Raw genomic sequence first — 25,004 nt, 5'->3', positions numbered from 1 at the left:
TGTCCTTTTAATCTATTTGTGCTTGTTTTGTAACCTTTTTTTGCTATGATCACTAAGCAATGACTAGTGATTTCCAGTGTTCTGTCTAAGTTGTGATGGTAGATCCAGTCTAGATTTATTCTCTGGCCTTCATTCCCCATTTCTGTTCTTTTTTTCTCTAAGAAAGATTTATCTTTTCTTCTGACCTTGTCTTTATGTTTAGAAACTTTGTTTTACAAAAGAGTTAACAATAATTTTATAATTATTTTTTATAAAAAATACATCAAGCTGATATTTTATTTTCATCTTATATTACAGGTGTGGATGTTTTTGTCTGTGTATATATCTGTGCACCAAGTGTATGTAGTGTCTAAGGATGTCAGAAGATGGAATCAGATACTCTGCAATTAGAGTTACAGATGGTTGTGAGATGCCATGTGGGTACCCGGAATTGAACCCAAGTCCTGTGGGAGAGCCCTCCCACTCACATGCTCTTAACTACCAAGCAATCTTTTCAGTCACAAATTTTATATTTGTGATCCAAATGACAATTGTATTTCCTTGAAAACTCTGTTTTCCTGATCCATTTCTTTTCTAGACACCTGCTTCGTAAAATCAGCTTGAGTTTGGACAATAAAGATAGACTCTTGGATTCGGGTTTGTTCCTTGGGTTTGAAACTCAGGATAATTTAGAGAGCATGGTAAGACATATAAGTCTTAGACATGTAAGAATGACAGAGAGCAGTAGCTGAGGGTTCCTCAATTCTCAGCTTCCCTAAACTGAAACTCAACAGAGACCTTAAGATCTTGCTTGGTAGGAGTTAAAAGAGAATAAACAAGACCCTCTCAGTCCCATGACTCTTTATATGCTTTCCAGGTCTGCAGTGAGATGTTCACTCAGTTCTTCCTTCTAGATCCCAATTCATCAACGATCACCACCTATATCATGGCGCTTCTAAAACTGCCAATCCCTCGGCTTCTCATTTGGACCTAGGGAGTTAAGTCCAGTGTTCCAATATGTGTCTCTGTCTCTATCTCCATCCATCGCCATATGAAGGTTCTGTGGTGACATGCAAAATATTCATCAGTATAGTTATGGGCCAAGGCCAGTTCAGGCACCCTCTCCTCTGCTGCCCAGAGTACAATCTGGGGACCTCTCCTTGGGCCTGGGAACCCCTCCAGAATCAAGTCTCTTGCAAACCCTAAAATGGCTCCCTTAGTTGAGATATAAACTTCCCTGCTCCCATAACCATCCTTCCTCCCTTCCCCCCCATTCCCCCAAGCCATCCCCAATCCTCCCCCTCTCTCCTCTCCCTAACCATCTCCCCTAACTTCCACCACCCCCCCACCCCTCATGCACTCAAGTTTGCCTGGCAATCTTGTCTACTTCTAATATCCAGGAGGATAATTATATGATTTTCTTCAGGTTCACCTTCTCATTTAGCTTCTCTAGGATCACGAATTATAGACTCAAAGACCTTTAACTATGAGAAGCAGAGGGAGGGAGATCGTGAGCAAGGAAAGCAAAATCAGAGGGGGCCTTCATCCGACGATGGATGAAGATAGAGATGGAGACCCACATTGGAGCAATGGACTGAGCCCCCAAGGTCCAAATGAAGAGCAAAAGGAAGGAGAACATGAAAAAGGAAGTCAGGACCGCGAAGGGTGCATTCACCCACTGATACAAGGGGATTGATCGAATGAGAGCTCACCAAGGCCAGCCGGACTGGGACTGAACGAGCATGTGATCAAACCGGATTCTCTGAATGTGGCTGACATGGGGGCTGACTGAGAAGCCATTTACAATGGCACTGGGTCTTGTTTTGTCTGCATGGACTGGCTTTTTGGGATCCTGGCCTGTTTGGATGCTCACCTTCCTGGGCCTGGAAGGAGGGGGGAGGATCTTGGATTTCCCACAGGGCAGGAAACCCTGACTGCTCTTGGGAATGGTGAGGGAGGAGGAGAGGGAGTGGGGGGAGCGGGAGGGTATTGGGAGGAGGGGAGGAAGTGGAAATTCTTTAAATAAATAAATAAGGAAAAAAAAGAGATACAATCAAAAAAAAACTAAAACTGCCAATCACAGTGAAAGTCTGTATCATTCCAATGTGTGCATTACCCATGAATCTATTCCCCTTGTTTAATTTTCTCTTAATCCATTTTTATGATCAACTAGAAACTTATTACTGAGTTGGCAGTTTATACACCAAATCCTAAGAGATTTGCTTTAGTTTCTGTCTTAAGATTGAAAAGGCTGATAACTCTGATGGGAGTAGGAGCTCAAGATGCTCTGAGATGGGCTTTCAGGACTCTCCTTGTTCTTTCAGATTTTATCGCTTGAAGCTCATTCCCTCTAAGACTCTAAGGCAAGATTCTGTGGTCTTTATCATGGTCTTCTTACTCAGAAAGTCCCAACTCCCAATCCCTATCTCTCCAATACAATAAGACTGTCAAAAACTTTATCTGGTTTTTCCTCTTTTCAGTGACTTCTTCCCCCTTCCCCCTTTGGTGTGCTTTTGTCGGCATTCTTGCTTTGGAACCATGGATACACTGTTAGTCCGAACAGCTCAGGATGAGGATCCAATACTCTAAACCATCTGTAGTCAAGCCGATGCTGTCCTTTTTATAAGGGGTTTAGAAACAGGGTTTCTCTGTGTAACAGCCCTGGCTGTCCTGGAACTCACTCTGTAGTTCAAGCTGGCCTTGAACTCATAGAGATCCTTCTGTCTCTGCCTCTCAAGTGCTGGAATTAAAGACATGCACCACCACTGCCTGGCTAAGACTACACTGTCTTGATACTGGAATCCAAAATTTGTCTTGACTCCTTAATACTACTTAAAAACCTGCTCATCTTCTCTGCCTCTGTAAAACTACTCTGTTGGGCTTCAAGCATTTCTTGTCAGTATAAATTATTAGCTGGTGAATACCTTATGGAAAAGACCCACAAAAGTTAGGTTATCTCAAATACCTTTTATCTGTGTAGTTCGTAGAACCTTGACTAACTATAGACCTGACATATTCAAAAGACCGTTCTTTCTTCTCCTTTCCCTCTCTGACTTTTTCTTTTTCTTAACTCTCTGCTGCTTCTAGAAAGAGGAGAGTCTTGTACACATGTTTCATCTCCTTACCTCCTTCTGTACTGTTTGTGACTCTAAAGGAGACAGAGAGCTTTCGGGAGGGCAATAGCAGTCTCAGCAAAGTACACCATGCACTGAAAACAGAAGATCAGATTTCTCAGCTAGGAACAATTCAAAGATAACACAGGACCTCGAATAGGTCCATGGTACCAGAGGAGGGTAGAATCCGAGCAGTTTAGACAGACAGTCATTGCAAACACAGTCTGAAGTAGTAGAGATCAGGTAAGAAATAATTTATGTGAGGAACTTCATCTGTCAGTGACAGAGGAGATGGTGGTGCCTTGGGAACACTAGGGCTTAATGACATCGAAACACAGTGATGTCTATCAGGCCCTAGTTTTAGCTCCACAACCATGAGTCAGCCCACCTGGAACTGCCTGTTCTTGTGTGGTGGGGGTGCTGAAGCTTCTATCTGTATTTGAATAACAGTGGAGGCATTGTGCATCTGCACACACACACACACACACACACACACACACACACACACACAAATATGTTCCCTGTTGTGCTTACCCTTACTAGCTGAGGGCAGGAACTCTCCTGAGGGTCTTTAGTAGCATTCTTTGTGAGACCTCCCATGCAAGGGCATATTAGAAATCACTCCCCTGTTTAAAATGATGTGTTATTACACAATTTGAAATATTACATTGCTTCTCATTTTTAAGGCCTTCTGTCTCCTGGAGTCATACACTGAAATAAGAAAGACAAAAACCTTCTCTAACTCCCAGCAAAAACACTTGTTACATTGCTTTCACTCATCAGGCAAAGGTACGAGGCTTCTGTGTTGTCCACCTGCCATCTGGCTCCTGCGAGCAGACCACCCACCAAATACTGTTGTAAAACCCGATTCTGTGCACCCCCCAAAGCCAGGGCAGCAGGCAAACAGGCTCAGACCATGCAGAAACAAAGTAGGTCAGAGCTTCCTTTGAAGACCTGTACATTCTGCAGCAGGGCTCATCATATCTCAGAAGTGTTTTTGCAGCCCTGTGGGAGGACAGCGCCTGCTGGGATTGAGTAGATTGCTTCACAAATGCAATTTGGATTCGTTTCCCTTCGAACTGCTTTGGAAGAGCCTTCCTTCTTTTCCTCCAAACACAATATGCATTTTAAGGCATCACGTAATTAGATCTGTGTATTAATCATTTAGCACTTGAGGAGTTTGGTATATTTTTCTTTGGGTTTGACTAAATTGACTCCAGAGGGCCAGGGAAAGAGGGCATGATTGTGAACCCCCTGCCAGCACAGTTCAGCTAGGTCCATTAGGACTGAGGAGTAATGGAGCCTCAGGAAGACGTCATTAAAACACAAGAGCTAGAATACATAATGATGCTGATTTAAAAGGAAAAAAAAATCAATGCCACAAATTTTATCTGGGTGACCAATTATAGTGGGAAAACAAAATAATCCCAGAAAAATATAAGCAAATAAGAACACAACTGTGCTAACAATTGGGCAATTCCTTCATCATGATGTTCATACAAGGAAATTAACAGCCGTAGAACAGAAAGAAACTCCAACAAGGGGAGCGAGAACTCAAGCCAATGACCTTCTACAGCTCTGGTATCTGCCTCCCCGGACCACTTAAAAGCTCGGTACTAATGAGTCTTTATTTACCCTATGGCTAGATTGTGGGATTAGACATTAGTTAGCCCAAGTCTTCCCTAGCCACTGGCTTTTACAGTCTATCCACCAACTCTTCCAAAATAGTTCTGAAGCCCTGGGGAAAAAGGATGTTATTGACTGCACAAGACTTATGCATGATCAAGCCAGTCAATAGTTCAGCACAGAGGGGAGTAGTTCATGAGCCCACCCAAGGTGAAGAGGTATTATTGATAACTGATGACTTTTAGGGAGGGGATGGGTCAATTTTCTTTAAGGATTGTCTCCTGATATATCAACCACACTGTATGGGAGAGCTTCCTGTATGAGTAAATGGGTAGCACAAATTGAACTCCCTGGGTTATAGAAAAAAAGACGTTGGAAAAAGGTGAGTTGGTATTAGATCTGAAAGGAGTTAAGGGGAGGAATGGATGAATATGGTCAAAATACATTTGTAGGTATAGATGAAATTCTAAAACAATAAAAATATTGTATCAAAATTACTCAGTTATCAGGCAAGGCTTCCTGAGGTGGGACTGGGACGCCAACCCAACCATAAAACCTTCAACTTAATAGCTATTGTGTCTGCCGGATGGACTAGGATGATGGAGGTGTAAAACTTGCAAGTGGCCAATCATTGGCAGGTCTAAACTGAGGCCCACACCACAAGAGGAAACCCATGCCCTACACTGCCTGAATGACCGGGGACCTCAGGCTGGATAGCCTAGAGACTTAGAATAGAAATTAAGATCAATAAAATGATTCCTAATGCTACCCTTATATACTTATAGATTGGAGCCTAGTCCAATTGTCATCAAAGAGGCTTATGCTGGCAACTGATGGAAGCAGATGCAGGGACCCAGAGACAAGCATTAGGTGGAGAGAGTACCCAAGCTGGAGATCTCTATAGAGTCGATCTGGAAAGGGGTGAGAGGAAGAAATGTAAGAGCCAGAGAGGTAGAGATACAGGAGAACATGGCCCACAGACTTCAACTAAGCAGGGCTCATAGAGGCTTACAGAGACTGGAGTAGCAATCATGGAACATGCATGAGCTAGTTCCTCTGCATGTGTGCCATCGTTGTCAGCTTGTTGTTTTTGTGGAACTCCTAACAGTGGGAGCAGGGGTGTCTCTAACTCTTCCGTCTGCTCTTGGGACCTTTTTCCTCCTACTTGCTTGCCTTGCCCAAGCTTGGTATGAGAATTTGTGCCTAGTCTTAATGCATCTTGTCATGCCATGTTTGATGGCTATTTCTGGGATGCCTGGTCTTTTCTGAAGGAAAATGAAGGAGGAGAGGATTTAAGGAAGAGGGAAAGGGGCAGGCCTGGGAGGAGTGGAGGGAGAGAAAACTATAGTCAGAAAGAATTAAATGCCAAAAAATAAATAAAATACTTGATTATACCATGTTATACAATGAAATATCCTAACATCTTTCTACTTTTCCTTTTCCCAATTAAATGGTTGGATGAATTTTCAATTATGCATAGTAGAATTACCTGGGAAGGGATTCTCAGAGAGAAATTGTCTAGATTAGCTTGACCTGCAGGCATGCTAGTGAAAGATTTTCTTAACTGAGCTTTGGTAGGAAGCAACTTGAACGTGGGTCTCAACATTTCATGGAAGGAAACCTACACAGAAGGAAGGGTAAGAAGAAGCTGAAATGCACATGCGCTCATTAACTCTGCTTTTGATTGTGGGATAAACATGAGCACTCACTCATTAACCCCTTATTCTTTGCTCTTGACTGTGAGCTGAACACGAGAATGTGTCCATTAACTCATTACTCTTTGCTCTTGACTGTGGCTATAACGTGACTGATCAATTGCTTTGAGTTCCTGCTGCTTTGACTTCCCTGCAATGGCAGACTATTTCTTGCAATTGTGAAGTACACAGATGCTTTCTCCCTTATGCTGCTCCTTCTAGGGTATTTTATCACAGGAACAGGAAGAGAAACCAAGGCACCTTTGTGTCCTGGGTTGGTTTGAATGAGAGTGGCCTCAAAAGACTCAAAAGGTCGGATGGTCAGTCTCCTGTTGGATTAGGAGTGGTTCGAGGATTGGGAGAGGTGTGTCACTGGGGGCAGCTTTGAGGGTTGCTGGCCCTGTCCTTTTCTCTGTTTCTGTCTCATGGTTGCAGATCAAGACATAAGCTCTCAGCTGTTCCTTCACTCTGTCATCATGGATTCTCTTACCCTCTGAAATCATAAGCCAAATTAATTTTTTTATAAGTTACCTTGGTCATGTTTATCACAACAATATTAAAGTAACTAAGACAAGATAGCTTCTACCTTTTTCTTTCCCTCTCTCCCTCCTTCCATCCCTCTCTCTCCTCTCCTTCCCTCCTTTCCTTTTTTCCTTCCTTCCTTCCTTCCTACCTTTCTCTCTCTCTTTCTTTCTTTCTTTCTTTCTTTCTTTCTTTCTTTCTTTCTTTCTTTCTTTCTTTCTCTGTGTGTATACTTCTTTTTCTTTGTAGGACAGAAAATGCATAAATGCTAAAGAAAAATCAAGACATGGTTATAACTAGCTAAGTAACAAAGTTTGGATATAAAATTTCCAGTGCAGATTCATGTGTTTGAACATTTGATTCTCAACTTGTCATGTTTGAACCTTTGAGACTGTGATCAGGTTGGTGAAAATGAGTCACTTCTGAAAGTGGAACTTGATCGTGATAACAGTTTCTGATCCTAGCCCAAGCTCATTGCTTTCTGATGCACCAGGACCGTGGCCGCATGCCATTGCAAAGAATGCAGAATGTCGCCATGGCTTCCTCATTGTGATGAACTGAAACTGAGCACAAATAAATCCTTCTTCAAGTTTCTTCTTTCAAACCCTTGTTCACAGCAACAAGGGAATGGTAATTAAAGTAAGAAACTCTGGGATTTGGTCTCTCTATGCAATATAACAACTTGTTATACTTGTAAGAACTACCAGAACCAAACAGTTCAGTATGTGGAGCCACACTGCACAGAGAAGTGTCTGTGAAGAAAGAGGCCCTTTATGCTGTGACTGTGGTTCACTCGTCCTTTCTACCACACATAGGAACGGGTCACCATGAAGACGGTGGTGTAGCCAGTATTGCTTCTGTACCTTTCTGGTCCCAATGCAGACAATAGAGACTTTGTCCTCAAAACTCTCAGATTGCATGCTTTGATCTCAGAATATAACTAGGCAGCTTAAGGAGGAGCCATTGTTTTAATTTTCACACCCATGAACAGCTTCCTCAACAAAGTCAACCAAGGGATTTAAAGAGATAGAACATCATTCTTTTTCCTATGGAATTTATGCATTTGAGATCTATATCCGTTCACTGACCACACAGATGAGACCAGACTCCATTGACCACACAGGACAAGGAGTGCAGTCTCTGCAAACACTTTAGGGGCCTGGGACTTATAGTTCAGGTGAAAAAGTGCTTACCTATTATGCAGGAGAATATAGATTTAATCCCTAGCAACACACACCACATCATATACACACCACACCACACACACACACACACAAACCACATATCACATACAACACATATCACACACAACACATATCACAAACTACAAATACTCACCACACACACATACACACCACATGCACACACACACACACCACACACACCAATACCACACACCACATACACACACCATACACACATACCACACACACCAATACCACACACAGCACATACCATATGTCACATACTACACACAACACGCACACCAAATACTACACACTGCAAATACTCACTGCACATACGCATCACACACATGCAAGCTATACACACCACACACTGCACACCACACATACCATAAACACACACTGTACAAACACACACACACATACACACCTCATACACCATATACCACACACTATAGACCACAGACCACACAAACCATACATGTGATATACCACACACCAAAAATACTCACCACACACCACATACTCAGTATACCACACACACCATGCACCACATACAGACATCCTCCAATATACTTCCTTGGAATGAATCCTTAAAAACAAATGGTTTTCTGACAGCCGGGAGGAGTAAGAGTCTGGTTTCCAGAATGAACTTGTTTGTACTATTCCTAGTTTTCAATCAAATATTACTAGGCACACAAGAAAACAAAGAGGTATGCCCCATTCATTATAAAGAAAGAAAACTGCCAAAAGGAATTACTGGAGAAGCTACAGAAGTTAGACTTTGGGTTTCCAAACAAGAGCTTTAAATGAACTATTTCTGCTCAAGGAGCTGAAGTAAACTCGAAAAAAAAAAGTGTAAATTATCTGGAGAATAGTTTGAGTAAACCAAGGTTTATTAATAAAGAGATTGGAATTCCAAAAAGGAAGCAAACTGAATTTCCAGAGATGAAAAGTGCAGTAGTTTAGCTTCATGTTTTTCTTTTTTAATCACTAGCCGGTACAAGAGTGCTTGAATTGAATAACAGTTTAAGAATCGGTGAGCTTAAAGATGGGACACTTGAAATTACCCAGTCAGAAGAGCAGAAGCAAAATCATGAAGCATAATAAGGAGCCCTGGTGCCTGGGCTAATTGCATTTGTGCCCTGATAATATATCCTGAGCAAAAGCAACTTAGAGGAGGGAGGGGCATTATGCTCCCAGTTCCAGACACAGTTCTTTATTGCATGGGAGTTACAGAGGCAGAAAGTTAGTGTCACATTTCCAGTCAAGAGCAGAGGGAGAAGAGAGCATTCTTGTTTTCTTTTTAGCTACCTCTTGTTTTATGTAGCTCAGCATGTCCACTCCACATTAGTCAACAATCCTACATTGATCAGTGTGACTCTGCTACATTGATCAACAATTACTCTCCTATTGACATACCTACAAGTCAACCTGATCCAGAAAACCCTTGGTTTCAGGATAGCTTCCCAGGTGATTCTAGGCTGTGGCAAGTTGACAGTTAAATAGTCAGCATTATAGCACTTATGGGACACTTTTAACATAGCAAAGTTTACACGAGTAAGTACCAGAAAGAGAAGAGAAAAAAAGTGTTAAAAAGAATAACTGAAGAAATTATAACTGACCTTCAAAATTTGATGAAAGGCACTAATTATATAGTCAGGAAAGCTCAAGAAACTTCGACTGGAAGCTGTACTTCAAGCAGAACTACCAGAGATACATTTTAATTGAACTGTCAAAATCCACAGAGAAAGAGCCCTGAAAACAGGAACAAAGAATTGACTTTTCATAAACAAGGATTTCCCTTCAAATTAAGTCAGTTTCTTATTGTTAACAACAATAATAAATTTATGTTTATCAATAGCTCACAAGTGCTCTGTTCATCTTTTTGATAATAGCCATTATAACAAGGGAGGTGCTAGCTCATCATGGATTTAATTGGCATTTGTCTGATGAATAGTAATGCTGACCATGATTTCTTGTTTCTGTTGTCTTCTTTTGAGCAATGTCTATCGAGGCTCTCTGCTTATTTTTAATTGGGTTATTTGTTTCTACATTATTGAGCTATTTGAGTTTCTTCTGTAGTGTTATCAACTACTTTACAAATAAGTGATTAGACAATATTTTCTCTCTGTTGATCATTCTCTTTACTGTGTAATATCTTTGTGTGTGTAGTGTATGTGTGTACAAACTTATATATGTGTGTAGTACATTGTGTAAATGATTATATAGGTCAGTGTAGTATAAGTATGTACATGTTTGTGTGTGTGTGTGTGTGTGTAGTGTATCTGTGTACAGGCTTATATTTGGGTGTGTAGTGTATGTGTGCACATGCTTTTGTTTGGGTGTGTAGTATATGTGTGTGCATGCTTATATATGTGTGTGTAGAGTCCAGAGGTCGATGCCAGGTATCTTCTTTAATTACTCTTAATATTAATCTTTGAGGCAGGATCTTACACTAACCTGGAGCTTGCCAACTGATAACACTGGCCAGGGATTTACCAGGGAATCTTTGGACTTTACCTACCAAGTTCTATAATAGAAGGTATAAACTACCACATTTGACTTTTATGTGGATGCCGAGGGTCCAAACTCAGATCCCTTCGATGCACTGCGAGCATTTTATCAACTGAGTTATGTCTTCTACTCACACCACCCCTGAGTCTTGTATTCTTGGATATAGTCTTTACGTTTAGAAGAAAATGAGTTCATATTTCATCAAGAAATTTATCTGTAGGCACAGGCTATTCCAATTAACACTTTGTGAACAGACGCACACATCAGAAACTTACTCCAAGAAAAATCAGCTGGCCTTTAATGTGCATGACCAGAGTTGGATACATCAGGTGTTTCAAGACTATGTTTGTTTTGATGTTTGGATAGAGCCTGGGGCTTCGTGCAGGCTCAGCATACACTCTACCACTGAGCTACATCCCCAGGCCCTCACTTGTCTTTATTTCCATCAATATTGGAAACTTTACAAATAGTGTGAAGGAAAATAGCAATACTAATGAAATCCATTAAAATCATGCATTCATGCTGTATTCTATACAAGCAGGTCATTCACATAGAAAAATTTTTTCCATTTGTAATGTGGTATTCATTCCACACACAGTTGTGGACAAGGTCTTCCTTTCAAGATCCCTTATTCATTTTATTCTGATAAAGGGTAACTAATCCTGCTTAGGAAGAAATATCATCTGTGCAGACCTAATCTTCTTATATAAAATTTTATTCATGTGGAGAGGAACTTGATCTATAAATGCCTTTTAGTATAGTCTCTATATAATAAAGAAGTAGTAAATGATCATAGTATTTTTTTTGCTTCCTAATGCTGACTTCCGAGTTTTACGAAATAATCTAATACTCTAGTATTAAAAATTTGTTCTGACAGAACACAGTGAAAATATATGGAAATGAATGCATGTGTCTGTATCTCTATGTGCATAACATGTTTGTGTAATTATAAGTAAGGAAATACATATATATGTTCTCTTTACCTGATACATATATAATACAATTAAAACTAATTATAATATGTAATATGATGCCTATATATATGTTGTTTTCTTTTTCTATTACTCCACCGAGGAAAAAGAGGTGTAGTGGGTGCTGGTGATTTGATAATCAAAGAAAAAACTTATCATACAGATTCAGCTTTTGTTCCTTGTATGGACAGGAGAAGAAAAGAAGAAAAAAATCAAAGGCTTTGTAAGAGAGGTAACACGTAGCAATATTTAAAATTTTGAGTCCTTAAAGCACCAAACTGATGATAGTAAATGCATGCATTTACCATGGGTGCTTTGCTCTCCAGTTAGTTTTCAATGAGAAACTTCTCCCATTCAATTCCCTGAGATCGTGTCTCTTAGGTTTTGCTTAAGATGAGCCTCTCCACCGATGCAAATAATTCCAATAAGACAAAATTAGACAAAATAAAAGATGCCCATGTTTAACACAATGCTCCCAGGTGGCACCAGGAAAGCATGGCGAGGAAAAGAGAGAAAAGGGGAGACCACGCAAAACCCGGAGACCACATGCACATTCTCTGGGGAGCAGTTTAAGTAGCCTGTGGAAGTGGTCTTGAGCTTCCCTGGGGAGTGGTTACATTTGGTAGTGTTTCTCAGAGGTGGAGTTTGAACTAAGGCAACTCCCAGGGGAGGGAGTTTGAAATGGAGTTCCTGCCCAGTATTCCAAAGATGAGTGCCAGGGGCTGGGCTGAGGCCCCTGACTATAATATTCCAGGCTCTTTGTATAAAGGGGTGTTAGGGAGCTGGGGTGATACTTTTAACCAAACAGTGTCCTAAGTAAGAGATTCCTGTAGCAACCCCAAGTCAGTCATTCTCTTCTTCAAAGAAGAGAATTCACAAGAGCTTATTAAACTACTCATTTCTCGGCACTAAATCCAGAGATTTTGCATTAGTGTAACTAAGAAGATGCTAAATATCTTGATCCCAAACATCCACTCTCGGTGCTTTTGATAGCAGTGGTTTAAGGTCATAATTTGCAAGAACTATCTTAGCTAGCTCAGACATAATTAAGAATCTTCTCTGATTAAGATAAAGGCCCAGGGGGTGAGCTGGCTTTGGGCCGTGGCAGGGTCCCGGCGAGGAGGAGCTTGGGCGTTCCCCGACCCCATAGACGCCCAGGTCGCCCTGCAGTGCTGGCTACCCCCTCCCGCCTGCCATCCCGGCTCCCATCCAGCAGGGACCCTGACTTCTAGCAGAGGACCATCGGTGGGGTGAGTTTCCTTCGGGCCGTGGCAGGGTCCCGGTGAGGAGGAGCTTGGGTGTTCCCCGACCCCATAGACGCCCAGGTCGCCCTGCAGTGCTGACTACCCCCTCCCGCCTGCCATCCCAGCTCCCATCCAGGTTCGAATTCCTATATTTCTCCCTTCCCCCTGGGGCCATAAAATTTCCCCAGCTCAGCTGCCTTGCGAGCTGGGCCTGGGCTGTAGGCGCAGCCTGGCTCGAGGCAGTTCCTGGGTCTTACAGGCCTCCCTGAGGACAGGTGGACCAGGTGCCAGCCCAGCCACATTCCTGACCAGCAGGGGCCCTGACTTCTAGCAGAGGGCCATCGGAGGGGTGAGTTTGCTTCGGGCCTTGACAGGGTCCTGGTGAGGAAGAGCTTTGGCGTTCCCCGAACCCACAGTTGCCCAGGTCGCCCTGCAGTGCTGGCTACCCCCTCCCGCCTGCCATCCCAGCTCCCATCCAGGTACGAATTCCTATATTTCTCCCTTCCCCCTGGGGCCATAAAATTTTCCCCAGCTCAGCTGCCTTGCAAGCTGAGCCTGCATTGTAAGCGGATCCAGGAAAGAGGGAGTGCCTGTGCTTCAATAGCCTGCCTGAGGAAAGGTGGGCATTCTGTCAGTGATGTCCCTGCCCAAGAAGGGAACCTGACCCGGTAACAGAAGTTCCAATAGAGAACATTTGAAGTAAGAGATGGGCAGACGCCAAGGCAAGACCTCATCCAACAATCTGAAAAACAACATGAAAACACCAGATCCCAAGGACCCTACAACAGAAGGGCTTGAACACCTTAACCCAGAAGAAGTGGAAAAAAGTGTCATTATGAAAGCAATAGAGTCCCTTAAACAGGATATGAATAACTCCCTTAAAGAATTGGATGAGAAATATAACAAAAAGTTTGAAGAAATGAGTATAGAAATTGATAAGAAATATAACAAAAAGTTTGAAGAATTAAGTAAATCCATGAATGAGACCCTGAGAAACCAAGAAAATACAATCAAACAAGTAAAGGAAACAGTGCAAGAATTGAAAACTGAAATGGAGGCAATGAAGAAAACACAAACCGAGAACCGGCTGGATATGGAAAACCTAGGTAAACGAACGGAGACTACAGAATCAAGCATAACCAATAGAATACAAGAGATAGAAGAACGAATCTTGGAATCTGAAGATACCATAGAGAAAATAAATGCTCTGGTCAAAGAAAACGGCAAATCCAACAAATTCTCTTCACAAAACATTCAGGAAATCTGGGACACAATAAAAAAACCAAATCTAAGAATAATAGGGATTGAAGAAGGAGAAGAACTGCAGATCAAAGGCCCAGAAAATATATTCAACAAAATTATAGAAGAAAACTTTCCCAACCTAAAGAACGATATTCCTATGAAGGTTCAAGAAGCATACAGAACACCGAATAGACTGGATCAGAAAAAAAATCCCCTCGCCATATAATAATCAAAACACAAAACATACATATTAAAGAAAAAATTTTAAGAGCTGCAAAGGAAAAAGGTCAAGTAACTTATAAAGGTAAACCTATCAGGCTTACACCAGATTTCTCTATGGAAACCATGAAAGCCAGAAGATCCTGGATAGAGGTACTGCAGAAACTAAGAGACCGTGGATGCAAACCCAGGCTACTATACCCAGCCAAGCTATTGTTCACTATCAACGGAGAAAACAAAATATTCCAGGATAAAAACAAATTTAAACAATACATAGCTACTAATCCAGCCTTACAGAGAATATTAGAAGGAAAATCACTACCGAAGGAATCCAACATTCCCAACACGGCCTACAATAACTCGAACATCTAGCGACCATTCACAAGCACAAATCAAAGAAGAAAAACACATACACTCTACTACCTAAAAAAAAAAATGACCGGAGTCAACAACCACTGGTCATTAATATCACTTAATATCAATGGACTCAATTCACCTATAAAGAGGCACAGACTTAGAGATTGGATACGAAAACAGGATCCAACATTCTGCTGTTTACAAGAAACACACCTCAAACACAAAGACAGACACCTACTCAGAGTAAAGGGTTGGGAAAAGATTTTCCAAGCAAATGGACCTAAGAAACAAGCAGGCGTGGCCATTCTAATATCTAACAAAATCGACTTCAAATTAAAATCAATCAGAAGAAATGGAGATGGACATTTCATACTCGTAACTGGAACAATTCATCAGGAAGAAGTCTCAATACTGAATATCTATGCTCCTAATATAAAGGCACCCACATATGTAAAAGAAACTCTTCTAGAACTCAAGGCGGTCATCAAACCACACACACTAATAGTAGGAGACTTCAACACTCCTCTCTCACCAATGGACAGGTCAATCAGACAGAAACCAAACAGAGAATTGAGAGATTTATTGGAGGTATTGAATCAAATGGACTTAACAGACATCTATAGAACACTCACCCAAATAGGAAAGAATACACCTTTTTCTCTGCAGCTCATGGAACCTTCTCGAAAATTGACCACATACTTGGTAACAAAGCAAACTTCCACAGATACAAAAAAATATTAGTAACTACCTGTGTCTTGTCAGATCACCATGGACTAAAATTAGAATTCAACAACAATGCTCCCCCCAGGAAGCCAACAAACTCATGGAAACTGAACAGTCAACTACTAAATCACCCCTGGGTCAAGGAAGAAATAAAGAAAGAAATTAAACTCTTCCTTGAATTTAATGAAAACAAAGACACAACATACTCAAACCTATGGGACACTATGAAAGCAGTGCTAAGAGGAAAGTTCATAGCACTAAGTGCCCAATTAAAGAAAGCAGAGAAAGCACACATTGGAGACTTAACAGCACACTTGAAAGATCTAGAAAAAAAAGAAGCTGATTCACCCAGGAGGTCTAGAAGACTGGAAATAATCAAACTGAGGGCTGAAATCAACAAAATAGAAACAGAGAAAACAATCCAAAGAATCAATGAATCAAAAAGCTTGTTCTTGGAGAAAATCAACAAGATTGACAAACCCCTATCCAAATTAATCAAACGGCAGAGAGAGAACATGCAAATTAATAAGATCAGAAATGAAAAGGGGGACATAACCACAGACACAGAGGAAATTCAGAGAATCATTAGATCTTACTATGAAAGTTTATATGCCACAAAGTTGGAAAATGTAAAAGAAATGGACATTTTTTTAGATAAGTACCATATACCAAAGTTGAACCAAGAACAGGTGAACAATCTAAATAGACCTGTTAGTCACGAAGAATTAGAAGCTGTTATCAAAAATCTCCCTACCAAAAAAAGCCCAGGACCAGATTGTTTCAATGCAGAATTCTACCAGAACTTCCAGGAAGAGCTAATACCTATACTCCTTAACGTATTCCACAATATAGAAACAGAAGAGTCATTGCCTAACTCCTTTAATGAAGCTACAGTTACCCTAATACCAAAACCACACAAAGACACAACCAAGAAAGAGAATTACAGGCCAATCTCACTCATGAACATCGACGCAATAATTCTCAATAAAATACTGGCAAACCGAATCCAAGAGCACATTAGATATATTATCCATTATGATCAAGTAGGCTTCATTCCAGAGATGCAGGGCTGGTTCAACATACGCAAATCTATCAATGTAATCCATCATATAAATAAACTGAAAGAAAAAAACCATATGATCATCTCACTAGATGCTGAAAAAGCATTTGACAAAATTCAACACCCATTTATGCTAAAGGTGTTGGAGAGACTGGGGATACAAGGATCATACCTAAATATAATAAAAGCAATATACAGCAAGCCGACAGCTAACATCAAACTGAATGGAGAGAAACTCAAAGCCTTTCCTCTAAAATCAGGAACGCGACAAGGCTGTCCACTCTCTCCATACCTCTTCAATATAGTGCTTGAAGTTCTAGCAATAGCAATAAGACAACATAAGGAGATCAAGGGGATTCGTATTGGAAAGGATGAAGTTAAACTTTCGTTATTTGCTGACGATATGATAGTTTACATAAGTGACCCCAAAAACTCTACCAAAGAACTCCTACAGCTGATAAACACCTTTAGTAACGTGGCAGGATACAAGATCAACTCCAAAAAATCAGTGGCCCTCCTATACACAAAGGATAAAGAAGCAGAGAGGGAAATCAGAGAAACATCACCTTCATGATAGCCACAAATAGCATAAAATATCTTCGGGTTACTCTAACCAAGGAAGTGAAAGACCTATTTGACAAGAACTTTAAGTCTTTGAAGAAAGAAATTGAGGAGGATACCAGAAAATGGAAAGACCTCCCCTGCTCTTGGATTGGGAGAATCAACATAGTAAAAATGGCAATTCTACCAAAAGCAATCTATAGATTCAATGCAATCCCCATCAAAATCCCATCAAACTACTTCACAGACCTTGAGAGAACAATAATCAAGTTTATATGGCAAAACAAAAAACCCAGGATAGCCAAAACAATCTTACACAATAAAAGAACTTCTGGAGGCATTACCATCCCTGACTTCAAACTCTATTATAGAGCTACAGTATTGAAAACAGCTTGGTATTGGCATAAGAACAGAGAAGTCGACCTATGGAATCGAATAGAAGACCCAGATATTAACCCACAAACTTATGAACACCTAATTTTCGACAAGGGAGCTAAAGGTATACAATGGAAGAAGGAAAGCATCTTTAACAAATGGTGCTGGCATAACTGGATGTCAACCTGTAAGAAAATGAAAGTAGATCCATATCTATCACCATGCACAAAAATCAAGTCCAAATGGATTAAAGACATCAACATTAATCCGTCCACTTTGAACCTGATAGAAGAGAAAGTGGGAAGTAGTCTACAAGATATAGGCACAGGAGGCCTCTTCCTAGGTAGGACCCCAGCAGCACAGACAATAAGAGAAACAATGAATAAATGGGATCTACTGAAACTGAGAAGCTTCTGTAAAGCAAAGGACACTGTCAGTAGGACAAAAAGGCTGCCTTCTGACTGGGAGAAGATCTTCACCAACCCCTCATCAGACAAAGGTCTGATCTCCAAAATATACAAAGAACTGAAGAAACTAGACACTAAAACTCTAATTAACCCAATTAAAAAATGGGGTACTGAACTTAACAGAGAATTCACAACAGATGAACTTCGTATGGCCAGAAGACACTTAAGGTCATGCTCAACCTCCTTAGCGATCAGGGAAATGCAAATCAAAACCACTTTGAGATACCATCTTACACCTGTCAGAATAGCTAAAGTCAAAAACACCAATGATAGCCTATGATGGAGAGGATGTGGGGTGAGGGGAACACTCATCCATTGTTGGTGGGAATGCAAACTTGTGCAGCCACTGTGGAAATCAGTGTGGCGGTTTCTCAGGAAACTGGGAGTCAACCTCCCTCAGGACCCAGCAATTCCACTCTTGGGAATATACCCTAAAGATTCCCTAACATACTACAAAAGCATTTGTTCTACTATGTTCATAGCAGCACTATTTGTAATAGCCAGAACCTGGAAACAGCCTAGGTGCCCCTCAATAGAAGAATGGTTAAAAAAGGTGTGGAACATATACACATTAGAGTTTTACTCAGCGGTAAAAAACAATGACATCTTGAATTTTGCATGCAAATGGATGGAAATAGAAAACGCTTTACTGAGTGAGGTAAGCCAGACCCAAAAAGAGGAACACGGTATGTATTCACTCATAAGTGGATTCTAACCATAATTAAAGGTCTTTGAGCCTATTATTCGTGATCCTAGAGAAGCTAAATAAGAAGATGAATCTGATGAAGATTATTTAGCTATCCACCAGGAGGTAGGAAATAGACAAGAGTCCCAGGTAACCTCGGGTGCATGGGGGAGTGGGAGGGTTGATGGAAGGGGAGAGGGTTAGAGAGAAGGGAATAGGGGAGGAACGGGGAAAGCTCGGTGGCCTGGGATGGGGGGGAGGGAGGAAGGATGAATATGGGATCAGGGAAGAATATATTTCAACTAAGGGAGTCATTTTAGGGTTTACAGGAGACTTGATTATATATGGGATCCCAGGTCCAAGGAGAGATCCCCCAGATTGTTCTCTGGACAGAGGAGAGGGTGCCTGAATCGGCCGTGGCCCATAACCATACTGATGTATATTTTGCTTATCACCATAGATCCTTCATCTGGCGAAGGACGGCGATACAGTCGGAGACCCACATTGGAGCACCGGAGTGAGCCCCCCGAGGTCCAAATGAGGATCAGAAGGAGGAAGAACATGAAAAACGAAATCAGTACTGCGAGGGATGCTATCACCCACTGATACAAGGGAACGGATCTAATGAGAGTTTACCAAGGCCAGTTGGACTGGGACTGAACGAGGAGGTGATCTAACCTGATTCTCAGAATTTGGCTGGATACTCTGACTGTGGCTGGCCCGAAGTCTTTCTGAAAAGCCATTGACTATGATACTGGGACCTGTTTCCTCTGCATATACTGGATTTTGGGGATCCAGTCTGTTTGGACACTCACCTTCCTGGACCTGGAGGGAGGGGGAGGGAACTGGAACTTCCCACAGGGCAGGAAACCCTGACTGCCCTAAGGGACGAAGAGGGATGAGGAGAGGGAGTGGGGGGAGTGGGAGGGTGTTGGGAAGAGGGGCGGAAATGGAAACTTTTATAATTTAATGAAATTTACTTAAAAAAAAAAGATAAAGGCCCAAACATTTAATGACTGATTTTCACAGGGACTGTGTAAGATATAGCCATAGAAAACATTTAAAACTCTGGAGCTTTGGGGTTCTGTGAAATTTCATATGCAATTAAATTCAAAAGAGGATACCTGAAAATACTTCTGACCCTCAAATGAGAAGAGTTTGTTGTATGAGATCATTTCAGGGTCATATGGATGGGCACTTAGCAGATTAAGAAGCTATTGCATTTCCTTCTATCCTACTTAGTGATCAGTAGTGGTTCTTTGTTTGAAAACTAATGAATGTCTAATCTTTCAGTTTGGTCACTTCAAAAAAGAAGTACCTACTTTTGAAGTTGGTTGTCCAGCATATGCATTTTATCACTTGGGACATGCTTCTCTCTGACATGGGATGCTCGTTTCCAAAATTAAACAGGTAGGACTCATGGAAGCCTGAAAATATGATGACATGAAAACATGTTTTTAAAAACCTTACAAGTTCAAACTAATGTATTTTTTAAAACCTTGTCTGTGATCTTACATTAGTTGCTTCCCTAAAGCTGGCTAATGAATTCTCTTCATATTTCTATCTGGCTGGCATAGGCTCTCTACATGTAATCCAGAGTATCTTGGGAGATAGCAGCTACCAACTGCTCTACCAAGGTAGTGGGAAACTTATCTGCTAGGTAATGTCACAAACTAATGAGGGGAAAGTGCTAGTTAATAATAATGGCATCTGTTCCATGCCAAGCATCCCTGATGTCCCAAAGCAGTGACAGAAGATCCGGAGGAGGAAAACAAGGACGATAGTGATGAGGCCAAGAATGGCTTCCCTCTGGAGGAGGTGTTATGCCTCAGAGGCACCAAGCAAGATTACCTTATGCTGGCTACTTTGGATGAAAATAAGGAAGTGGACGATGGAGGCAAAATAGGAACAAACTGACAATCTTCAGTGAGGCAAATTGGAGGCATTTATTCAAAATCTTAATTTGGCCAAATACACAAAGTCTTTGATTGAAGAGGATGAACCATATGAAAAAGAAAAGGATAGCAAAACAGAAACAAAAATACTGAAGGTAGGAAAATTAAAAACAAAAAGCAATAGAAAGTAAAAATACATTAGAAAAGAAGGTAAAAAATAAGAATGTACCAGAATAGCATTCTGATAGCAGTACTATTCCCCAAACCAAAGAAAGATAAACCACCTTATGTGTTTGAATTTCTTGAGAGACAAACATTCTTACTGAAACCTGGAGGCAAGTGGTATGACATGAAGTACAGCAACGACTATCCTTCAGAACCCCAGGCTAGGGATGTAGTGGCTAAATACAAAGCCCTGGCTCAAAAGCTGTATGAGCACTATAACATGAAGAGCCTGCTTGTTGGGGTTTCTGTCCTGCCCGGTACCCCACAATCGGCAAGCCCCCAAAGAAAATCACACGGAGAGACTACATTAGGTTACAAACTGATTAGCCCATTAGTTCCGGCTTCTTGTTAACTCTTGTAGCTTATATTAACCCATTGTTCTTATCTACGTTAGCCACATGGCTCGGTACCTTTCTCAGCTGGGCAGATTACATGTTGCTTCTTCTGTGATCTAGGAAGAAATGCAGAGGGAGCTTCCTGCTTCCCAGAATACTCCTGTTTTTATCGCCCCACCTCTACTTCCTGTCTGGTTGACCCGCCCATACTTCCTGCCTGGCCAATCAGCATTTATTTAAAACATGATTGACAGAATACAGACAATTCTCCCACACACTGAGCACAAAGTCAGTTTATTTAAAATAAGACTAATAATCGAAAAGGAGGCTCTTCTACCTGGATGAAGGTAATTGTGTCGCTGAGGACACTAGGTAACAGGATGGCAGACATGACCCTTCTGATCCAGGATGATGCTATTCATACACTCCAGTTTGTAGAACCCTTGAACCTTGTTAAGAAGGACAACAAGCAACAGTGCCTCCTGACTTTGGAAACATTCATGGAGACTCATTACAGACCTTCTGCCAGACAATCGGAAGCTGTGGGTCTTCAGCCAGCATCCTTTGCACAAACTGGAAGAACTGTCTAGCGGCAACAAGGACTCAAGAGATAGAAGACTCATACTGTGGTATTATGAATACCAGCTGAAACAGTTAGTAGCAGAATTTGTGCAGGTCCTAGAAACTCTAAGTCACGATTCCCTGGTAACACCTAGAACCTGAGTTCTAGTAGCTACTCATGACCTGCTGTAAGCCTGAGGGGAAAAGGGCTCTTCTGGGACAGGTGGTAAATAAGCTGGGGGACCCTCAGGACAGAATCTGCCACACAAGCATCCCATCTGTTAGAAGTGTAATTGCAGAAGCATCCCTATATGAAAGGAGTTGTGTGTGGAGAAATAGAAAGACTACTCTTAGCTCCAATATCAGCATCAAAGCTCAGTATTATGCGCTATGCTTTTTAAACCAAATGGTCCTCTCCTGTGAAGAAAGTGAGTTGGCTAACAAATGAATAACTATTTTTGTTTCTTTCGGACTTGTATCAAGAAAAAAGACACTGAGTCAAAAATGCTCAGCACCATTTTACCAGGAGTGAACAGATAGGTAATGACAAAGTGAGGGAGTAGGTGGACACTTTATTCAGTGTTGCATGTTGTAAATTTTAATACTAGTGTGTATACTTTAATGCTGCTTTGCCAAGTAATGAATTCTCAGCAGATGATATCCGATTGGTATTATACAACATTATACAGAAAGATGTTGGATCTAGGGTTGATGACATGTGTGAAGTAAGCAATGTTTATTAACCATGTCTGCAAATCTCTGAAAGGGAATATCATATTGTGCTGGGTGAAGGCTTTTGTGAAATGATTACTTCAGGTTACCTGCACACAGAAGCCACCATTCATCTGTGGAGCTTTATAACTTGTGTCTGAGATCCTTAAAACAAAGTCAGATTTAAGAAGCCAACTAGATGATCATCCAGAAGCTGATGAAGAAAACTTTGTTGATGTGGGAGATGACAGTGACATAGAAAAGTTCACTGATCAGACAAAGAAACAGCAGTCAATGCAGTGAAGGAAACTGGAGCAGAAGACACCATGACTGCGAGCAGCACAGAAGCAGAGAAACCCAAGACTGCTTCCTGGGTGCCCTTTGACAACCCGAAGGGTAGTAAGCAGTTAAAGACATATAATTCATTCGGTAGAAATCCTCTGTTCTGTGGAGCTGAAAACACAAGTCTCTGGGCGCTCAGAAAGTTATCTGAGCATTTCCACCCTTCTGTGGCTCTTTTTGCTAAGACTATCCTTGAGGGAAAATTTATTCCGTATTCAGGGGACCCATTGCAGAATTTCATACTCATAAGATTCTTGGATCGATTTGTATACTGAAATCCAAAGCTACACAAAGGCAAAGAAAATACTGACAGTGTTGTGATGCAGCCAAAACCAAAACATTTTATAAAGGATGTTCGTAATCTTGCTGTGAATAATAAAGAGTTCTTTGTAAAAGAAAGAAGACAGATCCCAGTGGATGAAGTGTTTTTCTACAGGCATAAGAAAGTTGCAGTTGTTAAAGAGAAACAGAAGCGCAATGCAGATGAACACAGTATAGAAGGTGTTGATGATGAAGAATTTGAAAAGGTGATTGACACACTTGAAGATGATAACTGCTTCATTCCTGGAAAGGATGATGTTGAGTTTTGCCAGTAATATGAAAAAAGCTAAGGAGAACTTGGAAGATTCAGATTGTAGTGACAATGAGCTTGGGGACCTGGATGATGATGAAGTTTTCCTAGAAAGTATAAATGATGAAGACTTTAAAATTGATGAAGATGGAGGAGCATTCATGGATGAGTCAGACAATGAAATTGAAGAATTTGATAAAGTCAGCTCTAAAGCCAGTACTAAGAAAAGCAAGAGAAAGAATAAAGATGATATTGACTTCGCTGGGTTGTTTCAAGAATCAAAGAAAAGTTTGGATGACTCCGGCCTGCTTGTCTCTGCTGAGGAGTTTGGCCATCTGTTGGGTGAAAACATGGGATCCATGTTTGGTGATAGTGGTACGAATGCCATGGCTAACAAAGATAACGCAGGTTTCAAACAGCTCAGGAGGGAAGCTGAGTGTGATATCCGGCCACACAAAGAAGTGAAAAGCATCATCAAGAAAAAGAAAAATTTCAAAAGGAAAATGAAAACCCCTCAAAAATCCAAAAGGCAAAGGAAATGAGTGCTTCCGAGTAAATAATGGATGAAGATTTCACTTACCCTTAATTCTTGCTATACAACTACTTTTCTTGATTTTTCTCTCTCACTCCATACATTCTAGACTGTACCTTCTGCTGCTTCAGCCAATAGTCTTGAAGCACGAGTCCACAGTGCTGCGGGAGCGCCTTCCGCTCCGTCAGCCAATAGCCACTGAAATACCAGCCCACTGGGGCGTGGTATATTTCTCTTTTAAAGAAGAGCGGCAAGCCTGGGCTGGGCCTCTTGGTTCCTGCACTTGGCTCCGGCTCCTGCTCCCGGCTCCTGCTTCAGCGACTACACTCCCTTCCTGACGGTTTATGGTGTATGTAAGTTTTACCCCCCAAAATAAATACCCCTTTTAAACATAACTGGTGTGGGATTGATTTGCCATTAGTTCGGTGGATTTGTAATAAACTATAGAAACAAAAAATAATAACGGCACCTTGTCATACCTTTAACATTCTTGTGTTCAATTCAGATCTGGCAATATTTTCAGTTTCCCCAAAAGGATCATGCTTACTTACAAATTTATCTTACATGAACTCTGTGATAGATTGGAATACCCTTTTGGGTCTTATAAGTAAAAGATAAACATTTAATCTTACCAACAACTAAAGTAAGTATTAGCTATAAAACACATAGACAGTTCTCAGTCTCTGCCAAGAAAGTGCTAACAAACTATATTAAATAAAGTATTCAGCATCCTAGAAATATGTCAAATATTAATACTTATCATAGAAACAGGATTCATAATTTTATTAACATGAACACAGCAGTTGCAATAAGAAATTTTGACTCATTTCTTAGTGGAGCTTTCTCTATCTGTGTGAGCCTGAACTTAATGTATGATAAATATTCCATTATTTATGTAGTGTAGGAGAATAGATCCGTAGAATAAACTTTTGTATGCAACCTCTTTTTTAACTGGCAATTTAAGAAACAGGGCTGATTTGCTCAGTGGTTAAGAATACTTGCTGCTCTTCCCCCTGACCCAACAGGAAGACCCTCTAGTTGATTAAACAAAAATAAAATGAGCTGCATTGGAACAAAACAAAGAGTCACTGGCTTTGTTTTAAGGCTGCAGTAGCTGATAGTTCTTGCTACTTCTGCACTTGCAGGTCTGTGGACCACAGAGACACATTCCGAAGCCTGTTAACTCACAGTTGGTGTGGAATGTTTCTCCACTAGCTCTTTACCTGCTCATTTTGCCCATCATGCCTGCGACTGGCAATAATAATTTTCAGGTTTTGAAAGTAAAGTCCAAAA

General features: G+C 41.0%; 1 pseudogene; it reads left to right on the top strand.

Moving 5' to 3' along the window:
* LOC125408414 (CCAAT/enhancer-binding protein zeta pseudogene) overlaps positions 1-23,721 on the top strand; it is a 37,896-nt pseudogene extending 14,175 nt beyond the window's left edge.
* Positions 23,722-25,004: the final 1,283 nt, after the last annotated feature.

Source organism: Myodes glareolus, chromosome 9 (genome assembly GCF_982192425.1).
Source record: "Myodes glareolus chromosome 9, mMyoGla1.1, whole genome shotgun sequence".
NCBI classification, from domain to species: domain Eukaryota; kingdom Metazoa; phylum Chordata; class Mammalia; order Rodentia; family Cricetidae; genus Myodes; species Myodes glareolus.
Note: the sequence above shows the minus strand (reverse complement) of the source record. Positions and strands in the feature narration are given on the sequence as shown.